The sequence below is a fragment of the Ischnura elegans genome, chromosome 3 (assembly GCF_921293095.1).
Source record: "Ischnura elegans chromosome 3, ioIscEleg1.1, whole genome shotgun sequence".
Taxonomy (NCBI): domain Eukaryota; kingdom Metazoa; phylum Arthropoda; class Insecta; order Odonata; family Coenagrionidae; genus Ischnura; species Ischnura elegans.
Window position 1 is genome coordinate 137,608,233 of NC_060248.1, and position 25,816 is coordinate 137,634,048.

Consider the following 25,816-nt stretch of genomic DNA (forward strand, 5'->3'; position numbering starts at 1 on the left):
TCTTGGGCACCAGATGCAGGGGAGAAGACCAGCTGCTGTCTGAGCGACGGGCGGTTCCCATCTGCACCATTAGCTCGAACTCCTTCCGTGCTGCGGCGAGCTTGTCCGGCGCCATCCTTCGGGGTTTGCATGATACCGGTGGGCCTGGGGTGGTACGGATGTAATGCACCGTGGGGTGATTTGGCTGCCTAGGAGTACCCGCCGGCCGGGTGATGTCTGGGAAACGGGAGAGTAGGGCGTGGAATGGTGTTGTGCCGGTGATGGACTTCACTTGTTCAACCGCCCCCTTAACCAAGTGCCCGCCGACAGAAAGGGACGTTATGCTGTCGATGAGGCGTCGGTTTCGCATGTCCACTAATAGGACGAAATGTTGGAGGAAATCCGCGCCTATTATGGGATGGCTTACGTCAGCGATGACAGACTGCCAGGAAAAGGGGCGCCTCAAGCGGAAATTGAGGCTGAGCACCACGCATCCGTAGGTCGGAATCACTGACCCGTTGGCAGCAAAAAGGGTATTATCTGTTCGCACTCTAGGGCCTTTCATCATGGTTCGGGGGAAACACACAACTCTGCACCTGTGTCCACCAAATATTGCGTCTTTGTCGAGTCATCAACCACGTATAGGCGGCTGGAAGTAGGGTAGTGGTCGGCGGCCGCGTCTACCGACCTCCCTCGAGGTTTCCCGCGGAGAAGTTGCACGGGGGGTTACACTTTTTTGCCTTAACGCCGAAGCGCCAGTGATACCGGCACCTACCTTCGCTGCTGCTATGGTTGTTAAAGTGCTGGCGGTTGCGGGAATGGCTGCGGGATCTCGGACGTCGGTAACGTGGTCCGCTGGCGGAAAGCGCGGCTACTTGGCGGGAAAGCTCCGCGACCTGCTGCATCAACTGCTGATGAGATGCCTCGATAGCAGAAGTCATTGATGCGCTAGCCACATGTGCACGTGGCGAAATCTCACTCAATTTGTCCGCCATGCGAGCCAAATCGTCCAATTGTGCCGAGTCTTGACACGATAGGATGGCGTGGGTGCTGGATGGCAATCGATTCAGCCAAAGCGTCTTCAGGAAGGCGTCGGACACGGTTTCGCCAGCCAGCGTCTTGAGATGGCGTAAGAACGCCGACGGTTTCCGGTCACCTATTTCCTCGTGCTCGAGGAGTTGGCGTATGCGCTGCTCTTTAGACGAAGTGAGGCGGCTGATTAACTCCGTTTTGATGGCTTCATACTTATCTCTGGTGGGAGGGTTCCTGATAATGTCCTCCACCTCGATCGCGTAACGATCCTCGAGCTGGTTCACGACGTACGAAAACTTTGTGGTATCGCTCGTAATAGCTGCTAATGAGAGTTGGATCTCCACTCGCGAAAACCACAATTCTGGACGCTCGGCCCAAAACTTCGGCAACCGCACGGCCACATGATCGACACTTGCTGGCACGGATGAAAGATCGTCCCCCGTAGCCATGACCACGTGTGTTTAAAAAAAAGATCACGTCAGGTTCACCACTATTTAGCGCGCGCGTACGTGGACGAGGGAAGGGATCTTCGTTCGAACCAATAATACGCCGTTCCGAATAACAATAATATATTTGAACCTTGCTATCTACTGCTGAAGTACAGGTGAACATAAAACCCAGAGGGCGCCACTTCTTGTTGCTGAGGTGTTTACTGGCTGTGGGGAGCTTTGCGACTGCTACTCTCTGACTCTCGTGGTGCCTTCTCTGTGGTGGCAGTTTCGGCTTACAGCGCCACCAAGACTGGGTGCACCTAGTGCCACCTGCTGGCCACCACGGGAACTACCAGACGGCAGCTCGACAGCTGCTACAAAAGTATGTTTCCGTGCGTGAAAGATTGAGGGTATGTGCGTGTGAATTTATCTAGGTATATAATAATTTCTGGTATTTTTTTGTGTGTTATTTGCCCGTAATCCCAGGGCCGTATTTATAGTCCGCTTCTGGGAGCCTTCTATCGATAGAACGCTTCCACATGCCTTCAAAGTATGAAATCAGTATTTATAGACGCATAGTAACCTTCTGGAAGACACCCATTGTCACAACAAGCTGGATAAGGATTCAAGCTTGCCCTGCGACATGTCGCGAAGTGGTGGAAGCAGGAACTACATTAGTTTCAGGTGAAGAAGAATCTCTTGTGTAATTGTGCAATGTTTTTCAGGCTCAGTTGCTTCTGTAATGCTCTCTTGAAGTTATGTATACTTATACATACCTTATTAGCTATTATTATGGTTCATATGATATCATATACTTAAGTATTCCTGCGATATAGTTCATATATTAAATAGTCGTTTCTTCACGGTGTAAAATTATTCTGTTTCTTTCCTTAGGATGCAGATATATTCCCGTTCATGAAATCGGTCACCAAACAATTCCAGAAACCTCCGTTAACACTCTTTTGATACTCTTCAGGACGATGCAGTGTCGACGGAAGAATTTTTTAGCTGTGTAGAGGGAATGACGTGTCTTTACGCAGGATTGCAAGTTTATTTCCTTCTTGATGCTCATAATCATTCCGAATTTCTTCGTACGAGTTGTGATCACAAGTTTATGTAATGCTACTATTTTTCAACAGAAAATTTCGGTGGAATCGTGTGTGAAATAGTGCTACGTATCATGACTTTGGTGCATTAATGTAGAACAAGAACTACCCGACATCGCGAGTGTTATCTGTTATGAATTATTGACAGATTTAAGAATAAATGGTGCTAAAATACACGGCGAAAGTGTTTTCTTGTATCTAATGTCTACTATTAACGTTTGTTCAGTCAATTTGAATATGAACGTGGTCAAAAGTGGTAGTTCCCAAAACATCACCGACGTCAAACGGTAAACAACAATTAATTTAATTTATTTTCCTTAGTACTTGATTTTTATATAATTGATTAGTATACTTGCTAGCTGAGGTAAATATTTTTCGTTTGAGGTCTACAATTTTAGAAATACTTCCCACCGTGTTATTAATGAATCGCCAAGTCTAACAGTGTGTTTCAGCTTGAAATTAATATATTTTATTAAGTACAGTTTCAGAAAATTTTAGTAACACTTTAGGAATGTTATTTAAGAGGCAATAAGACAAGATTACAGGCTGACTGACTGGCAGAATAAATGGAAACTCATCATACATGACGAATTATGCTGTGGTATTTCATCAATCATCATCACTGGTCAACAATCCTAGGATTGGTTTGACGCAGCTCTCCACTCAGTTCTCCTATCAGCTAATGTTTTCACACCTACGTATTTCTTCTCTTTCACATCGCTCTTTAATTGTTTCAAATATTTTGTTCGAAGGTCTTCCTTTTCCATTCTTGCCTTCCACTTGTCCTTCGACGATTGTCTTCATCAGGCCATCATGTCTCAAGATGTGGCCTATAAGGTTGTTCCGTCTTCTTATTAAGGTTTTCATGAGGCTCTCTTCTCTCCTACCCTTCTTAGGACTTCCTCGTTACTAACTCGGTTGATCCATTTGATTTTCATCATTCTTCTGTAGCACCACATTTTAAATGCCTCTATCCTTGCTTTCTCCGCTGCGGTCATTGTCCATGCCTCACTTCCGTATAGGAGCATACTCCAGATGTAGGTTCTTATAAATTGTTTCTTTAAATAATAATAATTATTATTATTAGTTTCCCAGAGGAAACTTCAAAGGAATTCTTCAATACACTTGACATCATGATACATGATATCAAGTGTACTGGGCCCGTCAAAAGAAAATATATTTATGAAGGAAATGTTACAATTCACTGAATAGATATTCTTTTACCCTACAAAAACACTTCTCTAGTAAATATGCTGAAGCTGTCTTTTTAAAAAAGGTTAACACTACCTATATTTTTAATGGATGCAGGTATTTTGTTGTACAATTTCATACTCATGAACTCAGGCCTTATAGATTGCAGGGTAAAGTTTGATAATTTGACAAGAATATCCTTACATCTCCTGGTTTCATATGAATTGAAGCTATTATTCCTAATAAAATTGTCATTATGCTTTTTATACAAGTTTGCAGTAATCTATATAAATATTTGTTAAAGCTATCATTTAAAGATCTTTTCGTATAAACGCATTTCAATCTTCTTGATTCAACAGGACACAAAAATCATTCATATTATGCTCATTGGAGAACCTACATATTCTTAGGGTTTTTGCCTGATGATTCTCCTCATGCACATGGAAAATAGATACTTTAGCTGAATGATCTGATACTACTGGGTCAAATACTTTAGTAATAGTATTGACTTCATTCTAATCAGAGAAAACATTGACCAGAAGTGTTTCTGTGTCAGCTGTAACCTTTGTTAGATTTTTTTACCAATGGTTTCATATGATAAGACTGTGACATTTGCAAAAACTGTCTTTTCTCCTGCCCATCCTTCAATAAATTGCAATTTAAGTCACCAAGTACAACAGTTGGCCTTGACATTTGATTAGTTAAATTGTACAACAGATTATTAAAATTTTTCCAGAAGCTGTTAAAAGCAGTGAGCAGGGTAACATACATACTGATAAAAAATGTAATCACTATGGGCAATAGTGTACTTCACAGCAGCACATCAAAGAACAGTTCAGAATTTAGGGTTTTCACCAAATGTGACATGTTACTAAACACTGCTGAACATTTTACACAAATAACTATAATGCAATTACGATGACCCTTCCAACGAAAGGAATTACCAATAGCATAGCCTGGTATTATTACGGCAATATCTTTCATCCAATGTTCACTTACACAGATAAATTCAGGTTACTCCCTCTCTGCTGGTACTTACAATTCAATTAGCTTACTACTTAGGCGCTCAAATTAAAAAAATAGTTCTTTAAACTCTGAACGCCACTTTGAATGATTCGAGTCAATAGAGCCAAGGTTGTGGACTAGTCAAGATTCATAAGTATCAATGGTTGCATCCCTCTTTCCTACGAAATTTGACTTATTAACCACATTAACTACGGCAAATCTCTCTAAACCTGTATCATCAGCCCATATGGTTACATCATACAATTTATCTAAGGTCCACCTCAATTTTAAAAGAAGCAAACTTTTTTAAGCATTGGTCATCGTGGGTCTATTTTTAATGAAATTTTAATTATCTGATACAGGATCTCATTCATTGTATTAGGATGAGTATGGGTCACAGAAGAATTTGCATGAATAAGATAATATAATATATGCAAAATAGCCACTTCACACTCCCATAAATATTTACATTTTACCACCGTTATCACACCAATGATTTCCAAACTTGGTGTCCTCATGATTTCACATTATATATCCTCTGAATTGATGGAATAGGCAACCAAAAATATTAAAATAATTTATTGGAAAAAATGTGACGCAAGAAAATAAATCTGGTATAGAATTCTCCTAACAGAAATATGAATTTGTGCTTCAGCAAGCTCCTCACTCTTCTCGAATTTCTCTTGCTGCTGATTCCAATGTACTTGCTTTTGCACAGAGTTCTGGGTTGTCATTTCATCCAGTGAAAAGTTTCTCTTCTTCATTTAAGATAATCACCATGTAGTTTTGTATTCTGTCTTCCCTAATGTAGACCTTTCTTCCTATACATTTCAGGCTGAAAATATCATAAATGGATGAATATTAACACTGTTTATAAAATAAGCAGCAAGCAATTAATCCTAAAGCAAAATTTCACATTTCGATTGCTTTATCAATTCATACTCTTGCATTTACTATTCAAAAATTAAATTCCTTGCTTAATTCGGTAATTGCATCTTTATCATTTATCCATTTCCTTTTCAATTACAGCACATTAAGCTGAAGGCTCAGTACATTAATGATATAGATAGTATGCTGATTTATCTTACCTTCATGATTGAAATTCCATTCCAGATTATTATTAATGCTATCATGAACTTTTTCTCTCATGAATATTATTTATTCGCAAGGAAAAATTTTCATACAGAACAGGGTAGGCCAGTTATATCGCCTGTCCGACAGTAATGGCTCTAGTAAAGGCGAAAGGGATCGACATGAAATTTATTGAGAAATATGTAACAAAAACGAAGATTTAGACTCGAGAATATTCGTGAGTTTTGAAGGATTACAAATACAAGTACTGGCATTTAAATCTACCACTTATCATTAACGTATGTCAAAAAAGGACTACTTAGGAAAAAAGATAAGTAAAATACAAGCAGCTGACCATTGTATTACCTGTAATATATTGGCCCGTTGGAACATAAAACCAACAAGTAACGTGGTTCTAAATGACATTTCGATTCCTCACTACTTAACTATCACTCAGGATTTATTCGCCAGTTGCTTTCTTCAGCACGCGAAACCACCCCTGAGAGCACACGAAAAATTGTAGACGTATACATTTGGGATATTTCTAGTCTACAGGTAACTTAACCGATGGAAGTTACTAGTAGACCATAAATATACGCGATGTACTAGTACCACAATTAGGATATTTCAAGTCTACTGGTAACTTAACCGATGTAAGGCTGTAGACCAAAAATATACGCGTGATGAAAAGTAAATAAAACATCAGTTATTTCACATAATTTAAATGTCATGTCACGTATATTCATCATGACAGGTAGATTCCACAAAGTTACGCATGAAACGGCTAATTACAAATATACGCGATGTATAATACACGAAAAATTGAAGGCGTACACATTTGGGATATTTCTAGTCTACAGGTAACTTAACCGATGGAAGGCTGTAGACCAAAAATATACGCGATGTACTACTACCGCAATTGGGATATTTCAAGTCTACAGGTAACTTAAATGATGGGAGTTACCTGTAGATCATAAATATACGCGATGTATTCTACCAATGCCTTCTAAGCTAACGAGCCGTATGCTGGAGATGGTAACATTATGCCCCGTTTACACCACGATCGTACCGACGTTGATCGCGACTACTGCACGTTTACACGTCTAAAAGTTACCATCGTAACTCAGTGCTGCCCTCGTTGTGGAATTGTGTAAGATAACAACTGACGACGACACTGCGTGAGAAAATTGAAATCTTGGAAATTAAGAAGCAAAAGAATATTAATGTTTTCATGTGCTAAAACTGAAGCTAGACCGAACTGTCGGTAAAACGTTAAAGAATGTAGGTTTCTTTATGGGAATCTGTCCAAAGTTTAGCAATATTCATGCGGTAAAGACAGTAGATATGTCTCCTTGCTACGTTCCAAATTGGAATATTTTTTCTAACTGGTCACTTTATTATAATATCGACTCAATCCGAATTCAACGTGTCCAAAATAAATTTTTCAAATTAAATAATTGCGATTTATTAATCTCTTTGTCTGATTACAACACTTCATATATTTTTTCCCTATAGTTAATTTGAAAACTCTTGCACGACCAAGGATCCTCCAACAAAGGCATATTCCTCTACAAAATTATCAATTAATATTTAGATTGTTCCTATCTCCTTTATTAGTAACTTTTAATGGATCCCGTCATAGCTATATAAATCCTCATCTGCTTGTTTTTAATTACCATAGAGCAAATTTTGTCTTCAATTCCCAGCTATGATGAGATAAAACTAAAACTAGTCACAACAGTCCGTGAAGTCTTTAAGAAACTAGATTCTTCGAGAGAATATCTCAAAACATTCAAGAATATTCACGCATTAAAGACAGTACATATTGCTGTTATAATTTAACTAGAAAAAGCTTAGATTTCGGCTTGATTCGGTACAAGTATTGATATCTCCACGTTCTCATCTAAATTTTATGGTTATTTCTGGCGAATTTTGTTGTGAAATCCTTTATACAATGATTTAATTGGTTAACATTTTGTGCATGTTTGTTATTTTCCATCATCTGTGAAGTATAATGTAAGGATACATGGGTATGGGTTAACCTCCCCTATGAAAAAATTGTATAAAACCTGTATAAAATTGTATAAAATTTTTGTATACATTCTGTATAGAATTATATACAAGTTGTATACAGTCTCTATACAGATTGTATAAAATCTCTATACAGATTTTATACAGTCTGTATACGTTATATACAAAAATGAGTGTATACAATTTGTATAAAAATATACATTTTATACAAATTATATACAGGCTGTATAAGAATTGTATATGGGCTGTATAAAATTGTATATGGGCTGAATAAGAATTGCATACGGATTGTATGAAAGAAGACCTACACTATGAAAAAATTGTATAAAACCTGTATAAAATTTTTGTATACATTCTGTATAGAATGTTATACAAGTTGTATACAGTCTCAATACAGATTGTATAAAATCTCTATACAGATGTTATACAGTCTGTATACAAGTTATATACAAAAATGAGTGTACATATACAATTTGTATAAAAATATGCATTTTTACACAAATTACATACATGCTGTATTAGAATTGTACATGGGCTGTATAAGAATTAAACATGGGCAGCATAAGAATTGTACATGGGCTGTATACGGGCTGAATAAGAATTGCATACAAACTGTATGAAAGAAGACCTAGGAATACCTCATCCAAAATAGGTGGAGTAATACTACCCATTTTCTTCCTCATTTCATCTCAGGTCATAAAGAAACACTCATAAAAATTATTCCAACAGACCATTTCCCTTACCACACTTCCTCTAGGAACCCACATGCATACAAAGGCATAAATAAAAATGGAGTGAATGCTGTCCAAAATATAACATTATAATCCTTTAAACATTGTTAAACTGAAAACTAACCAACCATTCAATACCAGATTTTTAAATGATAAATAGGGGATTCTCAAGTTAAACAGTGGAAATTAAGAATAGCATGTAATTAATTCAAAGTAAAACATCACTTACTCATAAAAAATTAAACGTCTACAAGGTACTTCCCACACCGCACACGGACACCTTTAAGACACGTTTAGGTTAGGACTGAATTTCGTTCGATACTAGTATGTAAATAATAGGTCCAGACAAGAATTTAAATAAATTAGGCTTCAATTCCATACACAATATTTATTGGGCTTCTTTGGTGAAATAATACAACACAAGAAACTACATAAGTATTATGAACTTAATTTTCTTCTCCCCCTGCAACCGTGTTGTTGCTGTCACTTGGCGTGCCTTAGTGAGTTTCTGATAGCCACATCCACATCTTTTTCAGGGACTGACATGCTCTCCTGCACTGCTACTGTAGTAATGAAGTATATAAAAATTTCATTGTAGCAAGAAATTGTCTCTTGTAGGTAACAAGCAGATTACATAAGACAGGAAACTACAGTCTTATTTGTCTCGAGTTTAACATTCTTAAGGTTTCAAAATTAGGAAACCTATCCATTTTAGGCCGTAAAAATTTTAGAAACTTTTCTTTGGATTTATCTTCTTCTTAAAAAAGAAAAGATTTTAAGTAAAAATATTAATATATTACATATTTATAAATGAAAGTTATAAAATATACTAGTAAAACATATATTATAATTAAGAACATTTTTCATAGAGCAATTGTTGCACGATAGATCCGAACGACAGAATACAACGAACACAACTAAAATGCAAGAATTTCCAAATGAATTGCTGCTACAATATTTTAAATCACCACTTTCAGTCTTGTACATCAACATCATGAAGCCACTTTTAACTAGAAATTACGTCCAAAGAATTTCAGGGAGAAAGGGTACATACCTTAATGTTTTCCGTAGGGGTGAAATTGTCTCTTCTTATCGCCAAAATACACTTCTTCAATCCATGAAGATCTATAGGAAAGGTAAAAACTTGAACTTTGGGTCTAGTCCTCCAGGAGTTTCCTTCGCATACCGGCACCACACACGAGAAAGGCATATTTAACAAAAATGCCTCACAAACAAGTTTCTGAAGCCCACCGAATGAAATTAAAGAATAACGGAAACTTCACTATTCACAAAAACTCTAATTTTCACCAACTTAACCACAAAAATCCAAGGAATATGCTGAAACATAACATAAACCACGTAATCTCTAACGGCGATCCTGGGCGATCCTTCCGCGGGCTCTCTTTCTCGGTGGCTGTGGCCCCATCCGCAAAAGAAAATAGTCCCACACCAGATATGAATTTTTTTATCCAGAGTATCCAGAAACGAAATGACTACTGTGTCATATATTAAATCACGAGTTTTTAGGAAATTTGGGCGTATGTGATACAATTTTATCGCTGCATATGAATTTGTCAGTGTACTCTTTAAAACCTTCGTACCGCTTCGTACAAACGGGACACGGGGACACTATGGAGATATGGACGCCCGCTGGTGACATTGAATCTTCCAAGTGGCATTGAATGACTAGTGTTGATGCATCTCCAAGAATCTTGTTTAAAACGCGATTCATGATCTTTAGAAGCAATTGAACTCTTGAATGTGGAACATTATTTTGGTCCCCTACTAAGTTCATTTTTGGACTTAAATTTTTGACGCCTCGGTTGAAAATTTTCCAAGTGGCATTGAATGGCTAACATTGATGGATCTCCAAGAATCTTGTTTAAAACGCGATTCATGATCTTTAGAAGCAATTGAACTCTCGAATGTGGAACATTATTTTGGTCCCCTACTAAGTTGATTTTTGGACTTCAGTTTTTGAGGCCTACTTTGAATTACTGATATACAAATTGTATACATTGTGTACAAATTGTATACATTGTATACAAATTGTATACATTGTATACAAATTGTATATGCTGTATACAGCATGTGAATTAATACAGTTTATACAATTTGTATACAATGTATACAAATTGTATACAACCTGTATAAACTGTATAGAAATTTTATACGGTTTTATACAATTTTTTCATAGGGGCTGTAAATAAAGAAATGCATAAAACTGGTATAGTATAGAATATCCGATATCATTTGGTAAATAGAACATCAGAAAAAACTTTCCCATCACGTCCTTCCATTACCTGCTCAATAATGTCTTCATTCGTTGCCATATATCTTTGATATATTAGAGTTATTTATGAAATATCAATTACTGTATCAAGATTGCAACGGCGCGAAAGAATCGTATATGCATCGATCTTCATTTCGATCTCTTTTTTCTTGGCACACTAGCGCTAACCATCGTAAGTTCGGCAGTGTTAGGTACTAAGGCCTACGATGGTAACTCTGCGCGTCTACACGACGTTTTGAGGTTACGATCGTAAGGATCAACGTCGCGACGATCGTTGTGTAAACGGGGCATTAGACGTGTAAACCTCAGAGGAAATATATCTATCCTTACTCTGAGGTGTAAACATGCAGTAGTCGCGATCAACGTCGGTACGATCGTGGTGTAAACGGGGCAACAGTTGGTCGTCTGCAGACCACGTTAGTGTATTGTTTTGATTGTTTATGAGTTGCGAGCAGTTGTGAGAGCTTCGTTTGTGAGTTTGTGATACGTGTTGGTTATTTCCAATGTAAAGCAAAATCTCCGACGATAGAGGCTCAGAAGCCCTCATATTTTGTATTATTTACAATATAAATATCTGAGTAAGCGCATTAAATATAAACTGGAACAGTGGTTAACAAACTCAATGCGGATGCCTTGAATTCAAGGCATCTCGCGCTAGCCTAGGACGCGGATGCCTTGAATACAAGGCATCGGTCTCGTTAGGTTTCTCGGCCCGCTATCTGCCTCCGCGTCTTCTACTAGACCCTGCAATTATGCCCAGCGTCTCAGAGTGTCTTCTCCTGTGACTGGATACAAGTCGTTTGCTTGCAGTAGATTTTTTGCCTTCTTTTTATTATAATATATTTATTATAATTTTATTATAATGTTTAATATTTTATTTATTAATAGTGCAAATTTTAATAATTTTGAACTATGCATGATTGTATGCGATTAAGGAAGACATAATATCTGATATTATTGCAAAATATTTTTTCCGCGTGGCGGTGTGTTATGATAAATTTTCTCAGCATTGAGTGTGTTAAACCAAAAAGTCAGTAGCATCGTTGTAGCAGTCTGACAATGAGCCACGACCGTTGGAGGTGGATACGTTAAATGTAAGTTGATGTTATCGACGGCACCTCATCCATTTATGTTATTAGAACAATTTTGATATTTTCTAATGCCTGCTATGCTTTGACAGTCAATAATTTCATCCATTTCTTCGTAGGTACTAGTAAATTCGTCGTTAAGGACTGCTTGTGCTTGTATTATAAGGTGAACACCAGAGGGTACAACTTAGTTCGCTATGCTTGGAGATTTTCGATTTTTACTAAAACATCTTTTGTGCCAAACAGTGTTATTTTCATCGTGACAACTCTCGTTAATCTACTGCTGGCAATCACAGTGCCAGTGGTTGTAATGCACTATGACAGTTAAGTTTGACAAGGTTGAAAAACATCGGCCAAGAGTAGTATTTTCAGATTTCCATCGTGATTGAATAGTAAACAGTGCTATTACGCTATCGATAAATGGACAGTTATGTAAATGTCAGTGGCGTGTTATCCTCCGTTGTTCACCGTGGGTATTGTGACAGTTCTGCCGCGGGTTAAGCTCTGGGTCGAGGTCCGTTGTGATGAACGATTGGGCGCCAGTACGGGATGCTGAGCAAGAGTGAAATTATTCCGCCCGTACTCGGAATAATACCAACTTCCCACTTGGGGAATGTAATTCCCTCAGTAAAAGTTAGGGAGGGACCGTGCTAGCGGTCAAACCTATCCCTTTTTCATCACTGGGAATTAGGGGAAGGTAATCAGGATAAAAAAAAACTAAGGTATAGAGCTTACTCGAAGCGAGGATCTGGGCAGCAGGTCACTCGCCAACATAAAGAAAAAAAAACTACGTTACTGAAAATTAAAACCTCAGTAATTCGGGCAGGCTTCGCCCTCGGGTCTTCTTCGAACGACTGCCTCGGGTATCCCTCTCTGGCTCACCTCCTCGCTACCTAACGAAGCGCCACCGCCGCGGTCGGAGGTGGAAATATAGTGATGACAAAAGAGGAGCGGCGAGCGGAGTAGCGTAGGACCGGGCAGCCGTCACAGTATGACATATCACGATCAAGCTATCAAGATCAAAGCTGTGTGTGAAGTTTATTTTTCTAGTATATCAACGAATAGCAGAGAGAAAAGTCACCTGTGCCACTCGAATGGGCTAATCAAGTCTCCAAATCGGTGAATATATTGTATTTTTCATCATAACGAGCTCTGTGATTGTAAGTTGTACGTGATTAATATAAGTATGGTAGTGACTTCCAGTTTTTGATGATTATATTTGCCTATTTCCCACTATGTTTTTATGGTGTGTGCTAGTATATCGTTTGTGGATTTACCTATATTATTGAAATACGTTGTTGCTTGTGTGTGTGTGTTGGCAGCGGAACCCATTCGCGATCTCAGGGGCCTAAGTCCGTACTTGAATTCTCCTTTCTCCGGAGAAAGTGTATTCTCCCGTAGTTTTCTTCCGACTGTAGTCCGTAACTTGGCGGAGAAAACATCAGTTCCTGGCCGCTACCGGAGAAAACTCTAATTCTCGGTATCGGATAGGAAGAGCAGATAGGTATGAAAAATATTGAATCCGAAGCCGGCGATACCGTGAAGAACCAATAGAAAAGCTTTGTTTCAAATAAAAAAACGAGAGGGAAATCAAACGATTCTCACCTGTAATAAGGGCTACTCGTTCATCATTAAAGTTAAACTTTCAAATAAAAGAAATTGATGCATCTAAATTATAATTGATAGTGGATAAATCGATTTAAATCCATCGCAGATATATTTGTTCATTAGTACACGCAAAAGAGTATATTATACCATTGAAAAAGGAGAGACTAATGCATAACACCAAAGCATTTTTATGTTTTAGATGTAGGTAATCTTGTATACAAACGGCCGCTGTATTCATTGATGATATATATGGCATATTTTTTTGTAGTTCGGATGCTTACTTTCATTGGTGAATTCATGATGAGTATGGAAAAACATAACTATCAACGTCGGTATTACATGCATTTATCCTCGAAAAGCTGAAATACACAATGTGGGAGTGGAAAAAGAAAATTGAAAAACTTTACTATATGCAGAAAAGAATCGTAAAGAAAATACCGTTAATATAAATGTGTGAATGGTACATATTTATTCTTGCAAATACCTACGTGCGAGCAATTAGTAACATATGTTACAATCTCCCAAAATGTTATAGTTTAGGAAACACAACAACCTGCCTCGCTACTTTTAAAAATTTCAAATACTGACAGCGTAGAATAGCGAAAACATGGGGAAAATGGTTTACTAGAGGTATATATAGAGAAAACAAAGCAAAATTACCCTTACTTGTACATATTTATTGCTCATCATATCAAATACAGCACTACAACGCACACATTTCTATCTTTTTAATACTTACAGGGTTTGTCCGGAAAGTAATAGGACTGATTTTCTTCCGCCGCGACTGTACTTCGGAGCGTGCGCGCATCGACTGGATTCGGTAGAGGGTGTTCATAGCTAACGAACGAGCGGCTGGTCTTTTGTCTCCGAGAACCTGGAGAGTCAGCACAGACATTTTTGCCCGAATTGTTTCTGTGAGTGGTGCAAGCCAAAAATGCAGCGTTCGTTAGAGCAGAGGTACGCGATTAAATTTTGTGTGAAACTCGATAAATCTGCGACAGAGACGTTTGATATGATCAAGCAGGCTTACCCAGATGTTGCTTTAGCAAGAAGTGGTGTGTTTCGGTAGTACCAGGCCTTTTTGGAGGTCCGGGAAGAGGTCGCTGATGAAGACCGTGCTGGAAGACCTGCGACTTCGACAAACACCGACAATGTGACTCGTGTGCGCAAAGTTTTGAACTCACAGTTGTCAGACCGTCGACTAAGTATTTGTTTAATCAGCCAGATGTTAAATTTATCAAAATCTGTGGTTCATGACATTGTGACAGAGCATTTGAACATGCGCAAGGTGTGCGCGAGGTTGGTCCCAAAAGTGCTCACTGACGACCAGAAATTGCGGCTCACATCGCCTTTCTTGTGAACATCTACCTAGCCAAGGCCGGCATCCCAACGCTTCTGCAACTGCCCTACAGCCCAGATGTGGCCCCCAGGACATTTTTTTGTGTCCTTGCCTGAAATGGCCGATGAAAGGCAAGCATTTTGAGACGACAGAGGGGATCCAAGCAGTATGCACCTCGGTTCTCAAGGCTATTCCGGAGAATGTCTTCCTTGACGCCTTCAATGCTTGGAACTTGCGCTGGCAGCAATGTATCAACGCAGAAGGAGCCTATTTTGAAAGTTTTTAAAGAATTGTAACGATTGGCGCAATAATTTTTTTTAAATCGACTCAGTCCTATTACTTTCCGGACAAACCCTGTATAATCATTATATTCGGAATCGACTGTTTCAATAAATATCTTGGCTCACAATAAATATAAATAACTATTATGTAACACTAATAAAACATGATAATCGGTTTTCCAATCACTTTGCACACACTAAAAGAATTTGCACTCCTTGAAGTTCGAAAGGATTCTTTACACCTCACTTCCTACTCATCACTAACGACTTAGAATCAGATTACGTTATTTCACATTAACATTGCGAAGACAATTAAATGAATTGGTTGAAACAAATTGCTAAACCAGTTATTGTAACACCAAAAAACTTCGAATTTCACTATCACTCTCACCGTAACATGTCCAAAACAAAAACAAACAACAACACAACGAAATGCGTGAAATGTAAACATTGCCAAGCTCACATCTCACAACGAATTGGGAATTGGTAATAGATGCAATACGTAATAAAATCAAAAAGAACTTAGAAGCGAACAAACGAATGAACATTAACAGGCGTTCGATGTATCCCTAAAGTAAGACTAGTTCAAATATGAAACATATCCCCTTCGCAATAGTTAGATACCTTTCATCGTAATGTATACAGTTGATTCGTAGCCTAAGTAATATACGTGCGAAATAATTTCGTCGAAGATGTTATATTCACAACACACTTCACTCTTTACTTCATCGTCTATGTGCAATCAATTCACTAAGGGGTTCACTAAGGACACAAATTTTGTTCACTTATACTAGAGGCACAATGAAAGTTCACTGCACGTAGTTTCCTTGCAAATGCAGCCATACAAAAATTTCTATCCTTGTCACTATTTACACTACATGCGTTGCCTGCCTAACTTGAAGAATGCATTTTCGTGTTCTATTTTGTCACAAATACGTAAAAAACCATATTAGAATACAATTAGAACCGCAGTACGATCGCCCACAACGGTCCGCCATTGGTATTTTCCTCGTTTCTCCTATGGAGAAAATGAATCGCCGGGTCCCGGGCGGGTGACTCCGAAGCTCCCGTCCAGGGCGCGTCAGTTTCTCCAAATCGCGTTACGGACTTCAGTCGGGAGAAAGATACTCTCCAGGAGAGTCAGTTTCTCCGTTATGCCTTGTTTCCACTACGCTTTTCTTACGCGGGTTAGCGCTGACCCGGGTTACATATCGTTGTGGAAACGGCAGTTAGCGCCAACCCCGGTCAGAATTGTAACCCGGGTTGGCTGACGCGGGTTAGAAATCGTAGTGGGAACGCTAGTTTCCTGATCAACCCGCTGTTACTCCCGAGAAAAAAGTGGCATGTTTTTGAGGCCGCGGTGAAAGTCGGAACTAATGGCAGCACCTGTCTTGAACCCTGGCAGACGTCGTTAGGGCATTGAAACCCGTGTAAATTAAGGAAAAATTTGTGGAGAATATGTTGGATTCCGGAGATATAAGGCTAAATCTTATTATTTTAAATTAAATAGCCATTCTTTATTGTAAACTGTACGAGCTTACGCAGGGATTCTAACACTCCTGTACATTAATATTGCGAATTATATGCCGGTATGTCTCTCCCTTCGGCTACGAACTTGTAACTGCTAAGTACGCCTTGAAGCAATGGAATAAATACTGGAGATTATCTACGACATTAGCGAACGGATTCTCATCACGGTAAGGTGATGTTTACGTAAATGACGCGATACATTACCTAAATATTTGTCACAACAGAGGAATAGTACAAATTTCTCAATTAGGTAATGGAAGAGAGTTATACTAAAAATAAATTCATTATATCTATCTTATGAAAGGTTTGGTTCAAAATGAAAAGTAAATACCCTCTGCATTTAAGTAATTTATTCAGGTTTGGAGATACCTTTGAAACATGTGTAGATATGGATTGAACAAATAAAAAGAACAATGTGACCTTCTCAATACTGGGAAGTGGTAAACTCCATAAAAGGGTTAACTATGTATGTATTGCGATGACCTCGTCCCTTAAAAGTTTATCTGCACATTCATTGTGGCTTAGTTTCCAATTCACGACACAAAAATCTTCCAATCCGAGTCATTAGTGGCACCTATCAAAGAACATCACTGCCACACGAAAAATTATATCCAATAATTTTCTCCATATAAGAACCGTGTTAACGTAACACCACTTTGGCACCAAAAACATACTGAAGTCATTTTCTTAACAGATATTGCTGATAAACAGATGAATCTGTAAATAGGAAACATTCTAACATCAGTCAATCACAAGGCAATAAATTACATGTTACAGAAATACTTACATCTTCAGTTTTCTTTAGCAATTTAACTGAAAATACGAAAAATTCAATGATAAAAATAATTACCTTCCAATTCTTCTAATCCATCATTCAATTATACTTACTACGGGAATACATGTCATTATGCATTATGGGCATTAAGAATTAAACTATGAATGACATTGGTGAATGTAGGGAATTCACATATCTATATGATCAAAGTTGTTGACCATCTGGCATCAAATATCACACATTAATTAATTCTAGACTAGGAAAAAATATTGTCATCAGTCAACATTATAACAAATCAATATCCTGATGGCTGTAACAATAAGTACAATAATTAAATACTAAATTCTCATCATCACTTGCATTATTGCATTCAGAACCAGTATTACAATGTAAAGTGAAGAATTAGCATAGCATTAGGCACACCGCAAGTGTCACTCCATTTTGCAATGAAGACTTAGTACAGCCAATCACTCAGGACTAACAAATTTAAAAGATTCTACGTAGCTAAGGAAATCTCCATTCATATTAATTGTAACTTACTTGATGAACAACAATGATTACCATCTGAACTGAGATATGTAAGTCGTCTTCGCCGACGGTAAAGGGGTTCGGGGGAAACAAAGCAGGGAACAAGTACAAATTCTCTCACACAAGCAACTTCCTTTATTCAGTCCCAAGCCATACACCTTGTTTCGCTGCACAACACCAACTGCCGACCCTAGCAGCCACAAGCCCACGCCCTGGAGTCACCGAAGGGGTCGTTTGTCAGGCGACTCTTCCGATGACAGCAGGAACGTGCCTAATGGCTGGGTCTCAGAGGAAGTCCGTTCGAGGCGACCCTCGTCGTCTCGCACCTTATAATAATCTAAATGAAACTGCTCTTACATCCACACCCCCCCCCCCCCCAAAGTGAGTTGCTAACACTCCCGAAGCAATTAAACCAAAGAAATCAACCCATCCAGAATATAATAAGTACATGTCCCAGACCCAAAATAATCCAAATTAAAAGAAATTACAAAAATTAAAACAAATGAGAGACATAAACCAGACACAGCGATAGCTCTTGGGTTCTACGTTTCCTCCAGCCACCACCCTCTTCCATCATCACTGCCCAAATTACACCCCCTCCACCGACGGTCGAGCTGCCCGTGGACGAAGGAAATAAGGGGAGCGTCCCAACGGCGAAGGCTGTGGGGGCGGAGGGGACACTGAGGGGTCTCCCGCCGACTCAGGAAGGGGGGAGGGAGGAGGGTCAACACTTGGCTCCGACGATCTGAGGTAGTAGGGAGAACGTTCGGCCGGCAATGGATGCACTTGGGGGGGAGGGATGTAGGGAGGCTCCGTGCTGCACGATGATTCCTCCTCAGCTGTGTCCCACCCATCGTCGGACCCGACGGCCGGGGCGACCACGCCCACTCCCTCGCACTCCCATTCGGCCTCAGAAGTAACAGCGGCGTCTTCGGACGGCTGGGAGGGCGGTGATGCCCGCTCCTTCCTCGGCCTGCCTGGCCTGCGATCAGCTGTTCCTAAACTAGGAGGGGGAATGGGGCCAAAATAGGGTTTAATGCGATTCCTGTGTACCAATACGCTGCGGAATGGGAGCTCCAGCACTAGGTTGCATGTCGACAACACTTTTGATATGCGGTATGGGCCCTTCCATGGTTTGTGAAATTTCTTCACTTGCCCTACCTTCATACCAGGATCACTTAGAAACACGTAATCTCCTTCCTTGTATTGCCAACGCTTACCCTTCCCCTTCACGGCCTCTCTCCGTTTCCTTTCTGCTATACGATCATTGTTCGCACACTTTAACCACATTTCCTTTAATCTATCCCTTAACCCAGACACCCCAGGGTGCTTTTTTTCTTACACGCCATCTTCGACGCATTGGAAAGGCGATACCATTTGACGTCCAAATACCAATTCATGAGGGGTGAAACCTGTGCTACGATGATAACTACAGTTGTAGCTCGCGACGGCAAAGTCAATATGGCGCCCCCAATTGTTGTTTCTTACATTGACATAATGACTGAGGATCTGCGCAATAGTTCTATGAACTCTCTCCACTCGCCCGTTGCATTCTGGGTGGAAGGGTGACGTCCTCAACTGATTTATTCGTAACAACTTACAGACCTGTCTAAAAAGTTCTGACATGAAATTAGTTCCCTGATCAGTAAGAAGTGTTTCCGGCACTCCGAACCTCAGTATCCACTGCTTCACTAGTGCCACTGAAACGGATTCAGATTTCTGATCTGTTAATGGTACCATCACTAAATATCTCGAGAAATGATCAAGTATCGACAAGATATACCTATAACCCTCCTCTGTCTTCGGAAGGGGACCCACAATGTCTATTGCAATAAACTCGAAAGGCCTATTCGCTGCTGGTAGTGCTTGTAATGGGGCCTTGCACCTACCATAAGGGCTCCTCTGACTACAGGCAATGCAGCCCTTTACATACTTCTTGACATCTCGCGAATAGGATGGCCACCAAAAGTCCCTTTTAACCCTACTTCCTGTTGCCTGTACACCTAAATGTCCTGACAGTATATGGTCGTGGCACTGACGGAGCACTTTCTCCCGGCAGCTGCGAGGCACTACTACTCTTTTTCCCATTATAGTTTCCTTCCATAGTATACCCCCATCGACCACGAATCCCTCTCTTCCTTTCCATTCAATACACTCGGAATCTTTTTCCTGCTCCTTCCGAAAATCTATAACCTCTTCAACGGATACTTGGTGAATCTTCCTGCTTAAGGCATCCGCATTTGCATGGGTCTTACCAGGTTTATGAATTACTTCGTAATCGTACTCGCTCAATTTCAAAGTCCATCTCATTAACCTGCTACTGGGGTCCTTTAATCCAAAAAGCCAAGTGAGCGCGGCGTGGTCTGTCAAAATGGTAAATTTCCGGCCGTAGATGTAACACCGGAAGTGTCCCACCGCCCACGTAATGGCCAAAAGTTCCTTCTCCGTCGTCGTATAATTCACTTCCGGTTTCTTTAATTGCCTCGATGCGAATGCGACCGGGTGCTCCTCATTATTGACCACCTGTGATAGGACGGCACCTATCGCGAAATTACTTGCATCCGTCGCTATGATGAAAGGCAAGGAGAAATCTGGATATACCAACACTGGGCTGCTCGTCAACGCCCGTTTTAGCCCTTCCACTGCTTCGTCGCACTCCGGAGCCCAAACGAATGCAGTTCCCTTTTTCAGTAACATTGTAAGCGGGCGAGCGAGAATGGCATAATCTTTAATAAATCGACGGTAATAATTAGTCATTCCTAAAAACGATTGTGTCTCCTTTACCGTCTTGGGAGTGGGAAAGTCCATTACCGCCGAAATCTTACTTGGGTCCGGTTGAATTCCCTTTCCGCTGATAATGTGGCCTAGATAGCTTACTTGAGAAAGGGCAAAGTGACATTTTGTCAATTTCAAGGACAACCTGGCCGACTCGAGCCTCTCAAACACTCGGCCCAGCCGCGCTGCATGCTCTTCAATCGACCCGCCAAATACAATAACGTCATCGAGATACACCAAGCACTCTGTGGGGGTCATTCCCCTGAAGACTCCGTCCATCATACGTTGGAATACACTTGGCGCGTTTCTTAGTCCCATTGGCATACGTTGGTATTCGTATAATCCGCTATTTACAATAAAGGCAGTCTTCTCGCGTGACTCAGGGGCCATGGGAATTTGGTGATAACCTGCCGTTAGATCGAGGGTCGAGAAATACCTACACCCCCCCCAAATAGTCCAAGGTTTCCGTAATGTTTGGAAGTGGGTATACATCCGGTTTAGTAATTGCATTTAAAGCACGGTAGTCTATGCAGAACCGGTACTTAGGCTTTCCGTCCTCAGATTTCTTTGGCACGATCACAACGGGTGAGGCCCAAGGGCTGTGACTAGGCGATATTATTCCCCCTTCCAACTGTTCCTTCACAAAATTTTCCACTAAAGGCTTTAAATGATGCGGAGTGCAATAGGGTCTCCGATAAATGGGACGGGCGTCACCTGTAGGAATATGATGCTCTACCAAGTGGGTCGCAGGGGGTGTAACCGTTAATGAGAACAAATGCCTGTACCTTCCTATTAGGGGATGCATAACAGCTTTTTCCCCCACATTCAGGTGCGTCAATTTCCCTTCAATGTCACTATCCGAAAGCTCGCACAGACTCGTACTCTCCACAGAGCGCACATTCCTATCGCATGCACCCTCAACATCATCCCCGCAGAATCTTTCATGTGAAACAAAATCTACATCGCTCACTGTCGCCACCACTGTGCCCTTGCATAGATTTACTGCCGACTCCCCATAATTACTCACGCGCACCTTCGCGCTTCCTCCCCCGTCCACTCGACACAAACACCGGGCAACTAAACACTCCTCCATCTCGAGAGCCGGCTCCAACACGCACTCTTCTCCCTCCGTCCACTCCCGCCCGGGTAAGGGGAGGGATACGAGCTTCGATGAACGGGCTGGGATTACTTCCGCCGCTGGGAGTCGAACCGGCACATCCACACGTGGCCGGCGGCTCCAAGGTCCCTCATGACCCACGAAATCAGGCCCCTCCAGCCCCTCCAACCCCTCCGCCTGTCCCACCGAAGAGTCCGTCGGTAGGATAGCCATTCCGCCCGCCCTCCGCCGCTTCCTTCCGCGCTGCCGCCTAGCTCTCCTCCTTGGTTTTCCCGCCCCAGGGCTGTCAAAATTTCTCTCGGCGACCTCTGGCTTCCCTTCCGGGCCGGCTGTCGACACGTCCCTCGGTCGTTCCCATGACATAATTCCGGGTCCGCCCCCTCTGGCGATGGAAGCCACGCCCCCCGTCGTAAATCCTCTCATGGTCGTCACCGCACATCCCGGCCCCTCTCCAAATGCCTCCTCTGACCGCAGTGCGAATTCTCCGGATCCCGCTCTTCCTCTCTCGGTCAAGGGAATTATTGACCCCCCAATTGAGAGTTCCCCCTTTTTCACGTCAATAACGGCCCCCGTCTCACGAAGGAAGTCAATACCAAGTCAATACCCGCCCAAGGTGTCCACTACTTGGGCCCGAAGATTACGCACATCGCTTCCGAACCATACCGGAAGCACTACCTCTCCGTAATTCCAAATACATCTACCCGTCAGACCCTTTATCCTAAAACGAGACCTACGTGGAACTTGTCCCCCACAGCACTCCTTAGTCACTAGACTCACCTGGGCCCCAGTGTCCACTAACATACGCCGCCTCTTATATTCACACGTGACAATCACCGCTAAGTCCTCCATTCCCCCTTCACGGTGCACACATGGAATCAAAGTCTTTACCGGGGGCCTCGGCGGGCGGCCTGCTCGGCCCCGGAACCGTTTAAAGACGGCTCAACGCGCCCCCCGACGCGCATCCGCCCCCCCACTCGGCAATTCCTCGCCCAATGTCCTTGTCCACCGCAATTAAAGCACCGCATTCCACCCCTGTTTGCACACTCTCTCGCAAAGTGGCCGGGTTGCCCACAAGCATGACAGACTCCCTCACGCATCGTGAAAACGTTTCTCTCTTCCGTCTCCGGATGAGCCCTCCTCTCTGCCTCGCGTATACGCACGGCCACATTAACGGCTGCGTCGAAGGTTTCCGGCATCGCAAGACGCGTATGTTCCCCCACTCTGCCCGGCAGGCCGTTTAAAAACGCGTCCAAAGCCCTTTCATCCGCTTCGGATTGGCGTATCGCGGCCGCTGCGGCATCTTCCTCCTCCTTCCACGTGTGGCTGTTCAATTCACGAATGCGGTCCGCAAAGTCCTCGATCCGCTCCCTGGGTGCCATGCGGACGCAAGCAAGCATCTCTCTGTAGAACCGTCGGTTTTTAACCCCCCGGTACCTTTCTAACAGAGACTTCCGAGCGTCATCATATGTTTTAACAGCCCCTGCTCTCTCCTTCGCCCGCAGGTGCTCTAGTGCCCCCCCGCGGGTGCGTAAGGTGATCACACTTAGCTTGTCGTCGTCGCTCCAACCACTAAGTTTCGCCACCTGCTCCACTTGCGAGAAGAACGTCTCCACGTTCTCCCCCACGGCGCCAGAGAAATACTGAATGGAGGATACCATTGAGAATGACTTCCCCGTGATTTGTCCTTCCCCCTTTGTGTTATCCGCACGGGCCCGAAAACCTTCGTTTTCTTCCTTGAGAATCCGCAGTTGCGCGGATAGCTCATCCACCGCCTGCTGGAGGTTCATCTTGCGGCCCGATAAGCTGATCCGACCCGTCATTCTTGATTGTTCTCCACCTTTGTTTGTGACTTGATATGCAGTTGCTTCCCCTAGAATTTAGCAAAGATATCCCACTTCGGACACCAGATGTAAGTCGTCTTCGCCGACGTTAAAGGGGTTCGGGGGAAACAAAGCAGGGAACAAGTACAAATTCTCTCACACAAGCAACTTCCTTTATTCAGTCCCAAGCCATACACCTTGTTTCGCTGCACAACACCAACTGCCGACCCTAGCAGCCACAAGCCCACGCCCTGGAGTCACCGAAGGGGTCGTTTGTCAGGCGACTCTTCCGATGACAGCAGGAACGTGCTTAATGGCTGGGTCTCAGAGGAAGTCCGTTCGAGGCGACCCTCGTCGTCTCGCACCTTATAATAATCTAAATGAAACTGCTCTTACAGATATATAGTAAAAGCATTGGCACAGAAGCCTGAAGTCACTCAACACACGTGGCAATGGTATATTTGTAATCCAAATAGAAAAGACAAATGGAAAAGACATTGAGCATTCTCAGGCAATCTCGGCATCTAAAAAAACAAAGACAACAAAGTAAACAGGGCTCCATACGCAGCTAATCAAGAATGTTCATTTTAATCTTTACTTACTGGATGAAGAGCCTGGCATAAACTCAGGACCTTAGCATTCACATTGATGGAGAAGGCAAAGTTCACTTCAAAAATTCACAAAGTATCTGTTAATAAGGGTAGCACTTACATTGACATTTAACATTCAAATGTGATGAGAATAAAAGATGAATTGCAATAATTCTAAGTTGAGTACCGTATCTCATCCTTACGAGATCATCATAACTGTGAAAAGAAAATATTACATTAGCCATCGAAATGTCGAGAATAAATATAGATAATCAATACTTATGGTACATGATTGTCCTGAGATATTCTCCAAAGGGTAACATTTTGCATTCTCATATTAATTTTCAAAATGACGAGTTTCACAAAGAAGGCATTGTTAAACTCAACACATAGCTAAGATGAATCCAAAAATTCTAAGTTGATTACGGTTATCATCTTTAGGAGATCATCATAACTGTGAAAAGAAAATATTATATTTGCCATCGAAATGTCGAGAATAAATATAGATAATCAATAGTTATGGTACAAGGTACTCACTGGATTATTGTCCTGAGATATTCTCCAAAGGGTAACATTTACATTCTCATGTTAATTTTCGAAATGATGAGTTTAACAAAGAAGGCATTGTTAAACTCAACGCATTGCTAAGATGAATGCATTAATTCTAAGTTGAGTACCGTATCTCATCCTTACAAGATCATCATAACTGTGAAAATAAAATATTACACTAGCCATCAGAAATTGTCGAGAATAAATATAGATAATCAATACTTATGGTACAAGGTACTCACTGGATGATTGTCCTGAGATATTCTCCAAAGGGTAACATTTACATTCTCATGTTAATTTTCGAAATGATGAGTTTCACAAAGAAGGCATTGTTAAACTCAACGCATTGCTAAGATGAATTGCAATAATTCTGAGTTGAGTACCGTATCTCATCCTTACAAGAAGCCTTTCACACAGTCTCTTCCCTGCCTTCAACTCAAATTTTACCCTTGGTATTGCAGCTTGCCATTTACTCCTCTTAACAGGATCTTTGGGAGCAGAGAAAAATGAGAAGGTAGACTTTTTAGAGCCATACCCCTCAGTACACCCTGGTGCGACACAGCTTCGTGGCATTTCAAATATCGCCGAAAATAAAGCGAACTAGCTCCTCCCTCACCCGTGAAATCCACACAGTGAATTACTTTAGCGTTTAGAATTACAAAAAAAAACGCTGAAGAACTCAATTAAATAGTTTTTCAAGTGCAAATAACTCGCTTAAACACACGTGAACTTACCGAGCTACATACAAAGCATGGGTACACGACAAGTAGCGCTCGTAGTTCGTTAAAATTCCGCAGCCTCAAAAACCTGCCACCAAAATTGTACGGCGGGCATTGCCGGGTCTACACTAGTAACTTAAGTGACTACTTAAGTTGGCTCTGTATTTAAGTTGGTAATGTAGGTGTCACCAGCTTCATTTAAGTACACCTCCACTTAAGTCATCTTA

The 25,816-nt window shown here is 41.4% G+C and overlaps 1 protein-coding gene and 2 long non-coding RNA genes across 8 annotated transcripts in view; 1 reads left to right on the forward strand and 2 right to left on the reverse strand.

Annotated features, from left to right (window-relative positions):
- LOC124156635 (anaphase-promoting complex subunit 7) overlaps window positions 1–25,816 on the forward strand; it is a 252,895-nt gene that overhangs the window by 138,110 nt on the left and 88,969 nt on the right. The gene's annotated exons all lie outside the window — the stretch shown is intronic.
- Window positions 17,082–18,063, reverse strand: LOC124156637. Its single transcript, XR_006864365.1, has 2 exons — window positions 17,567–18,063; window positions 17,082–17,433 (listed from the first exon to the last, which is right to left on the reverse strand). It is a non-coding gene; the product is annotated as an uncharacterized LOC124156637 (long non-coding RNA).
- On the reverse strand, window positions 24,128–25,582 carry LOC124156636. 2 transcript variants are annotated; one of them, XR_006864363.1, is made up of 4 exons: window positions 25,113–25,582; window positions 24,859–25,027; window positions 24,334–24,537; window positions 24,128–24,255 (listed from the first exon to the last, which is right to left on the reverse strand). It is a non-coding gene; the product is annotated as an uncharacterized LOC124156636 (long non-coding RNA). The 2 variants fall into 2 exon arrangements; XR_006864364.1 differs by lacking the exon at window positions 24,859–25,027 and having other exon boundaries at window positions 24,134–24,255.